Genomic DNA, 9,502 nt, shown 5'->3' on the forward strand with positions numbered 1-9,502 from the left:
TAGCACCTCAGGAGAGAGGTGACTGAATCAAGGACTTCTTAGAACTATGCTAAATTGAGTCCAGAATATTCTGAGTTTCCTGCCATTGTTTCTTGTCTGTCTCTATGGATACTTAATGTCTTTTATTGATGTATTTGGTTACTCTTTTCTTGCTGGCTGTCTTGTTGACTTGTTTTACAAATGGGTTATATCTTTAGTTGCATGCAATGGCAGAGAGAATTGTGAATGATATTTTGGATTCATTTTCTTCCAAATTGCTCTCTGCTGCCCTCAACTGGTAGTTAGCCACCAATGCAGACGCGCTATCTGCCTTCATGTTAACCCACAGCATTTTTTTGACTCCAGAGGAGATATGGGAAGATTATTAATCATATTATAGAAGATTTTTTTTTTTGCACAGGACAAATGGAACCCAGGTTTTTTGTGTCCACCTCTTATTCTCCATTTCCTCACTCCGTACACATTTGCTTAAGATACACGAAGAAAAGTATTTGGCTTTTCCCACTCTCAAATATTTGTAACAGAGTATTTGGAAAGACTACTTAATTATCAAATCGAGATGAATTTCAGCTGCTGTAATATCCAGCAGATACTTCTGTAATTACCCATAAGTGAGATTAAGTATTTTATCTCTAATGTTATAAAGAAACAGAGAATTATATAAGGACCAGAAATTGTGGGTAAGTGTTCTCTTTGTTTTGACAAATGTATATTGTGCATATGCTGTATGTCAGACAGCGCTGTAAGTGCTGAGCATACAGTACTGGTAACAGGACGCAAGAAACCCATATGCTTTCGCTGTTTTATTTCAGTTTTTATTAAACAGTACATGGACACAGCGTGCTACATAATATACCACAAAACCTTCCGGAAGGAGCCGGTGACCATTAGTACTTTCTCATCCTTCCAGAAAATGTCTCCTTAAACTGTATTCTCCAAGCCCTGGGACACATAGTAAGTATTGAATCTGGAGATGTACCCATCCTTTCCCATTAAGTCCACTGATACAGAAATAGGGATATAGAAATAGGCATCCCTGCCCTGTATCTCCACTAGTGAACTTGCGGATGTATGTAGTGGCTACTCCAGGAATGAGCAAGCACTTTCCCATGACACCAAACCCAGGGAGAATCTTTAATTAAACCTACACATGATTCCATAAAATAAACCCCCACGGGAATGCACACTCTGCAGCCATTATCAGTGTGGCAGTTGCTCAGAAAGATGGGAGAAGATCTTCCCCAAGATTCAGCTACACCACTCTTAGACCAAAAGGATGATTTACCCTACCATAGGGTACTTGCTCAATCATGTTCATTGCTGCTTCTTTCTTTCTTTCTTTCTTTCTTTCTTTCTTTCTTTCTTTCTTTCTTTCTTTCTTTCTTTCTTTCTTTCTTTCTTTCTGTCTCTCTCTCTCTCTCTCTCTCTCTCTCTCTCTCTCTCTTTCTTTTTCTTTTTCTTTTTTTATTTTTCGAGACAGGGTTTCTCTGTGTAGCTTTGCGACTTTCCTGAATCTCGCTCTGTAGCCCAGGCTGGCCTTGAACTCACAAAGATCTGCCTGCTTCTGTCTCCCGAGTGCTGGGATTAAAGGCGCGTGCCACCACCACTGCCCCATTCTTAATAGCCTGAAATTGGAAACAACCTAGATATTCCCTCAACAGAAAAAATGGGTAAGAAAAATGTGACACATCTAAATAATGGAGTATCACACAACCATTAAAAAATGAAATCACGAAATTTTCAGGTAAATGGATGGAACTAGAAAAATTCATCCTGAGTGAGTTAACCCAGACACAGAAAGATAAATATGGTATTTATTTGCTTATATGTGAATAATGGCCATTAAGTAAATGATAAGCAAGCTACAGTCCTTAGACCCAGAAAGGTTATGTATAGGGGGAGGAACTGGAAAAAGACACATGGATCTCCCTGTAAGAGGGACATCGAATAGCTCTTATTGGTGGACTGGGGGCTGGGGGATCTTGAGTGCTTTATTGATGTGACAAGACACATCCTAAAACTGGGTAGCACCATTTCAGTGGGTTTGGATCCTGAAGAGTAGAGAAAGAGAGCTGATAAGTAGACATACTTTCATTTTTTCTTTGCTCTTTTTTATTATTTTATTTTACAATACTATTCAGTTCTACATAACAGCCACAGATTCCCTTATTCTCCCCCTTCCTGCCCCCCTCCTCTTCCCCCCAGCCCACCCCCCATTATGTAACTGTTTCAAATTCTTGCTGTCTCAACTCTCCCAGGATGACCAACTATAACCTGGAATTGTAAAGGAAAATAGAATTCTCCTCCCATAAGTTGTTTTTTGTCAGGTTATTTTTTTTTAATCAAGGCAACAGAGGCAAAACTAGGAAGATAATATAGTTGTCTTCCAGTAGACAAACAAGCCATACCTTCGGCACAACATGAGTGTGCATATCAGATCAGCTCTACATATCACACGACTTAGAAATGTGCAAATGAAACACTTTATTATTAATTTTTAATTTATATGTACAGTTGGTTTGCCTACAGGTATGTCTATACACCATGTGTGTACACACCCGGTGCTTGTGGAGGCCGGGAGAGGGTGCCAGAAGTATTGGAACTGGAATCACAGATGATTGTGGGCCACCACATGGGTGATGGGGATCAAACCCATGTCCTGTGGAAGAGCAGTCAGTGTTTTTAACCCACCGAGCCCTCTCTCTAGTCCAAGAAATATATTCTTGTTGACAAACTATTTGAAATAGCTTTCATTTTGGTTGACTTCAGACTTCAGTTATTTATTTACTTACTCATTTTATAAAAGAAATACTTATTTGGCTTATGACTCTAGAGGCTTAGAATTTATAACAGAGCCAAAGAACACCCGAGAGCTTTCATCTTGATGCACAGTTGGTGGGTAGAGAGAGACCCCTAGGAAGCTTTTCAAACCCAAGCCAGGCTCCAGGGACATACCTCATACAACAAACCACACCTCCCAATCCTTGCCAAACAGTTTCACCAATTGGGGACCAACTATTCTAACATATGAGTCTATGGGGCCCATTCTCATTCAAATGAGAAAAAAAAAGCAAGTAAAGAAATAGAATCATTCAGCTCTTGATCATCTTGTATGGAAATATCAACAAATCTATTAATTCTTATTTCTTTTTAATAAAATTATTTTCCTATTATTTTCATTTCCACAGATTAGTTGTAGGTTTTATGGTAGAGGATTATGTGTTGCCTTTTATGCATCTCTAATTATTATTGCCTGACAGAGAAAATAACTCCTATTGAGTTAAAAAAAATCATACTTAATATGAAAATTTTCAAAGGAGTCAATTCATTTGGATCAACTCATCCTTTCCTAATGAGGTGAGTCTATAAAAAGTGTGAACACCCTTTGTCTCAGCCACCAACTCCTGCAAGCATTAACTGGAAGCCTGCTGGCTACCCTGGACAGGGAATCAGTTAGGCAATCTTCATTCTAGCCCTGCTTCTCCAATTTCAGTCACCCAGACTTATCCCCAGCTCAGTAGCAGATCACCTATTATAGAGAGAGGTTCTGTGCAAATCCTGGTGGTACCACCAGTGAACACTCTCAGCCAATTCCTTCTAGCCCATCCCTATCTTGATATTGTGGGATGACTCATCCCTAACAGGCTTGAGGGTCAGCCAGCCCAAACCAGTAAAAAAAAAGATACTTTCTGAGAGCCAAACTGGGTCTGCCTAAGGGCCTTAGCAAGAGCAGTTGAGACATGATCTGGAGATGACCTGGACCAATAAGGGGCAGCCATGCCACACCAGCAGATGCATATTCAGCAGACCTTCTGAGCTTGTTTCAACATTAACCCTGAGTCTGTGTGGTTTGACTCTGTGCCTACTTGGCCCCCTCCCACAAAGGAAATAACAGCACAGGACCCTGCCACATGATATCTTTTATTTTTTAATTTTTTTTATTTATTAAAGATAGATTTTCTTTTTCACATAATATATCCTGATTACAGGTTCCCATTCCTTTATTCCTCACCTCCTCTTCCATATGGATCCACTCCCTTTCTCTCTTTTGTTAAAAAAATAATGAACAGTCTTCTAAGGGACAATAATAAAATAATACAAAATATAATAAGATAATCAGAATTGAATAAAACAAAGCTAGGAGGAGCCTAAGAAAAGGCACAAGAGAGAACCACTTATTTGCACACTCAAGAATCTCATAAAAACACTAAACTGATAGTCACAATATATATGCAGATCACCTGGCTGAGACCAGTCCAGGCCCTGTGCATGTTGCCTCAGTCTCTGTCAGTTCCTATGTGCATTGCTCTTGTTGATTTAGATGGCCTTGTTTTCTTGATCCCCCATGCCTCCATCTCTTACACTCTTTCTGCCTCCTCTTCCAAAGGTTTCCCAGAGCCCTGAGAGAAGGTATTTGATGGAGACATCCCATTTAGGGTCGAGGGTTCCAAAGTCTCTCACTCTCCTTATATCTGGCTGTGGGTCCTGTATTTGTTCCCACCTGCTACAGGAAGATGCTGCTCTGATGATCCCTGAGCAAGACACTGATTGACAAGTAGAGCAGAACGTCGTTTGGAGCAATTTTATTGCTACTTGAAAAAAAAAATTAAGACCAATAATATTTGGTTTTACTCTCGGTCTCTGGGCTATCTAATGTAAGGTTCTTGGTCAAGCAAGCAGTGTTAGATATGGGTTCCGTTTCATGGAGTGGGCCTTAAATCAAAGCAAATATTGGTTGGTTGCTCCCACAAGGTTTGTGCCACCATTGCTCTAGCATATCTTGCAGGCTGGACAGTGTAGCTGGGTGGGTTTACCTTTCTCTTTTTTTAAGCATGCAAGTACCTGCCTCCCTGTACCAAAGATGCTAGAACATAGGGGTGAAGGCTCTATGTAGGCATGAGCTCAACATCTCCATGTTCAATGACCTCGGTGGATATTGTCTTCAGCAATGGGGCCTTGCCTTCAGTTTGTGGAGAGCAACCTATTGTCTTGGCAACAGCCTGGGTTGTTTGGGGATTCCCATGGGACTTATTTGGGTAACAACTCTATTAGACATATTCCAATCCCAGTACTGGTAGCTTCATTTGGTGACACGAGATGGCCAGTTTGGGCTCTGTTGCTTCTATTATTTGGCGAATTCATTTAGAACACTTTCATATATTTTAGGAAGCTTCTACTGTATTAGGTGTCTTGGGATTCCTATTGCTGTGAAGAGACACCATGACCACAGCAACCCTTATAAAGGAAAACATTTATTTGGGGCTGTCTTATGGTTCAGAGGTTCAGTTCATTATAATCATGCTGGGAAGCATGCTGAAAAGTATAGCAGCATGTAGGCAGACAGGGTACTGGAGAGGTAGCTGAGGGTTCTACATCTGGATCTGCAGGTGGTAGGAAGAGAGAGTGAGCCACTAGGCCTGGCTTGAGCTTCTGAAACCTCAAACCCGCCTTCTCCCAGTTCCACCAAACAAGGCCACAACTTTTCCAACAAGGCCATACCTCCAATGATGCCACTCCTTACGAATCTATGGGGGTTATTATTATTATTATTATTTTGGTTGGGAGACTTGTAATGACTGCTTTAATTCACGAGGGGTTACAAGTCTGTTTAAATTGCTTATCTGATATTGATTTAAATTTGGTAAGTTGTTGTTGTTCTTTTTTACCTCAGCTCCAAAATAAATCACACATGGAGGCTTCTTCTTCTTCTTCTTCTTCTTCTTCTTCTTCTTCTTCTTCTTCTTCTTCTTCTTCTTCTTCTTCTTCTTCTTCTTCTCCTCCTCCTCCTCCTCCTCCTCCTCCTCCTCCTCCTCCTCCTCCTCCTCCTCCTCCTCCTCCTTCTTCTTCTTCTTTTTTTTCGTTTTTTTGAGACAGGGTTTCTCTGTGTAGCTTTGCACCTTTCCTGGAAATCACTCTGTAGCCCAGGCTGGCCTTGAACTCACAGAGATCCACCTGCCTCTGCCTCCTGAGTGCTGGGATTAAAGGCGTGTGCCACTACAGCCTGGCCATGGAGGCTTATTCTTAATTATGAATGCCTAGCCTTAGCCTGGCTTAGTTTCTAGCCAGCTTTTCTATACTTTAGATTATCATGTCTACCTTTTCCCTTTGGGCTTTTCCCATTTGTTTACGTCTGTAAATTTTACTCTTACTCCATTGCTGGTTGTGTAGCTGGGTGGCTGATCCCTGAAGTCCTCTTTCTTCTCTGGCTGCTAGGTTTTTTTTCTCCTCCCAGTTTTCTCCTTCTATATATTCTCTCTGCCTGTCCACCCCACCTATCCTTTCTCCTGCCTTGCTATTGGCCATTCAGCTCTTTATTAGACCATCAGGTGTTTTAGACAGGCACAGTAACACAGCTTCACAGAGTTAAACAAATGCATTATAAACAAAAATAACACACCTTAAAATAATATTCTACTACAGTAAGTGGTATATATTGAGAAAATTATCCATTTCTTTTAGATTTTTCCAATTTTGTGGAATACAGGTTTTTGAAGTGTGTCTTTATGGTTCTTTGGATTTCCTAGTTGTCTGTTGTCATGGCCTCCCTTTCTTTTCTGATTTTGTTAATTTGTATATTATCTCTCTACATTTTAGTTAATCTGGATAAGGATTTGTCAACCTTATTAATTTTTATCAAAGAACCAATTCTTGGTTTTGTTGATCCTTTGTATTTCTTTTCTATTTATACGATTTCAGCTTATTTCTTGCTGTCTACTACTTTTCAGCATAATTTCTCCTTCTTTTTTCCTCCTCTTCCTCCTCCTTTTTCCTCCTCCTCCCCTCCTCTTCCTCCTTCTTATTTTTCTTTTTTTCCTAGAGCTTTCAGATGTGCCCTTAAGTTGAGATCTCTTCAATTTTTTTTTTTCCTGTAGGCGCTTAGTGCTATGAATCTCCTTCATCGTGTACCATAAGTTTGGGAATGTGTGTTCATTTTTATTCAATTCTGGAAAATCTTTTTCATTCAGTAGTGAATTTTTCAGTTTCCATGAGTTTGTAAGCTTTCTGTTGTTTCTGTTATTGTTGGTATCCAGCTTTAATCCATGATGGTCAAATAGGATACAGATTGTTATTTGGGTTTTCTTATATCTGTTGAGAATTGTGTCTGAGTACATGATCAGTTTTGGAGAAAGTTCCATGAGGTGCTGTGAAGAATATATATTCTTTTGCATTTGAATGTTCTGTAAAATCTGTTAGGGACATGTGGTTTATAATGTCTGTTAATTCTAACATTTGTTTAGGTTTTGTCTGGGTGACCTGTCCATTGGTGAGAGTATGGTATTGTATATCCTTTTATCAATGTGTAAGAGGGTCATGTGATTTAAAATGTAGTTGTGTGTCTTTTATGAACTTGGCTACCTTTGTGTTTGGTACATAAATGTAAGAATTCCAATGTCCTCTTGGTGGAATTTTCCTTTGATGAGAGTATAATGTTCTTCCCTGTCTCTTCTGATTAATTTTGGTTTGAAGTCTGTTTTGTTGGACATTAAAGTGGTTATGCCAGCTTGCTTCTGAGATTCATTTGCTACAGGTGATATCTGTCCTTGATGATAAGGTGTGTTTCTTGGATGCAAAAGAAAAATGAATCCTATTTTCTTATCTGCTTTCCTAATCTATGTCTTTTTATTGATGTTGAGTGTTATCATTGAGCAGTGTTTGTTGATTCCTGTTATTTGTTGTTGTTGTTGTTGTTGTTGTGTGTGTGTGTGTGTATGTGTGGTTCCCCCCCTTTTGAATTGTTGTATAGGAATATTTATTTCTTGTGTTTTCTTGGGTGTGGTTAACCTTCTCAGGTTAATTTTTTTCCAGTTCTTTCTGTGGGGCTGAATTTGTAGATTGATGCTGTTTAATTTGTTTTTTTTTCCCCTTTCAAACGTCTTTCTTTCTCCATCTATTGTGACTGACAGCTTTTCTGGGTATAGTAGTCTGAGTTGTCTGCTGCTCATCTCTCCAGGCCCTTCTGGCTTTAGGGTCTCTATTGAGAAGTCAGGTGTAATTTGAACAGATCTACCTTTACATGTTACTTGGCCTTTTCCCTTTTGCAGCTTTTAAATGTTCTTTCTTTGATCTGTATGTTTAGTGTTTTGATTATTATGTGTCACAGGGAATTTTTTTCTAGTCCAATCTGTTTGGTGTTCTATAAGCTCCTTGTACCTTTATAGGCATGTACTTCTTTAGGTTAGAAACATTTTCTTCTATGATTTTGTTGAAAATATTTTCTATGCCAAGCATGGTGGCACTTGTAATTATCCTTCTCTCATATATTTCATCCCAACCACTTTCTCTTTCCTCCTTTCTTCCCAATCCCTTCCCCTCCCCCAGATCTACTCCTTTTCCACTTCCCTTCAGAAAAGAGGTGGCCTCACAGGGCTATCATCCAAACACAGCATAACAAGTTACAATAAGACTAGGCACAAACCCTCCTATTAAGGCTGGATGAAGCTAGCCCATAGGAGGAAAAGCATTCCAAGTGCAGGCAAAGGAGTCAGAGACACTCCCACCCCCACTGTTATGAGTCCAAGAAGAACACCAAGCTCACAACCATACCATATATGCAGAGGACCTAGCTCCGATCCGTTCAGGCTCTATGACTGCCATTTCGGTCTCTGTGAACCCCTATGAGCCCTGTGTGCTGTGTTCTCTTGGCGTCCTTGACTCCACGGGCTTCTACAATCTTTCCTCCCCCTCTCCTGTGGGGTTTCCCTGAACTCTGCCTAATGTTTGACTTTGTGTCTCTGCATCTTCTCCTATCAGTTGCTGAATGAAGCCTCTTTGAGGATGATTGGGCTAGGCACCTATCTATAAGTATAGCAGAATATCATTAGGAATCATTTCGTTGCCTTTTTTTTTTGCCAATTGTGTTTGGTTCTGTCCTAGGTTTCTGGGCAATCTAGCCTCTGGTTCCTGACCATCCGGGCAGTTTCAGGTGTGAATTCCCCCTCTTGTGGCATTTGGACCAATCACTTATTGGCCATTCCCATGAGTTCTGTGCCACCATTATCCCAGCACATTTTGCAGGCAGGACAAATTGTAGGTTTAAGATTTTGTGGCTGGGTTGATGTCCCAGTCTCACCACTGGAAGCCTTGCCAAGTTAGAGAAGATCAAGGCCAGCCTGTTCTACAGAGAGAGTTCTAGGACATCTAGGGCTACACAGTGAAATACTATCTTAAAAAAACAAAAACACACACAGAACAGAAAGAGATAGATAGAGAGAGAGAGAGAGAGAGAGAGAGAGAATTTTCTGTGCCTCTGATCTGGGTTTTTTCTCCTTATTCTATTCCTACTATTTGTAGATTTAGTCTCTTCACAGTGTCTCAGATTTCCTGGATGTTCTGTGCTGGGATTTTTTAAAATTTAAAATTTTCTTTCACTGAGGTATCCATTTCTTCTGTTTTTGTCTTCAATGCCTGATATTCTCTCTTCCTTTTCTCTTTTCTTTTTCTTTATTCCTCTCTCATACAATATATCCTGGCCTTAGCCTTCCCTCCCCCCCCCCCCCCCGCC

The sequence above is a fragment of the Peromyscus maniculatus genome, chromosome 14 (genome assembly GCF_049852395.1).
Source record: "Peromyscus maniculatus bairdii isolate BWxNUB_F1_BW_parent chromosome 14, HU_Pman_BW_mat_3.1, whole genome shotgun sequence".
Classification (NCBI taxonomy): Eukaryota; Metazoa; Chordata; class Mammalia; order Rodentia; family Cricetidae; genus Peromyscus; species Peromyscus maniculatus.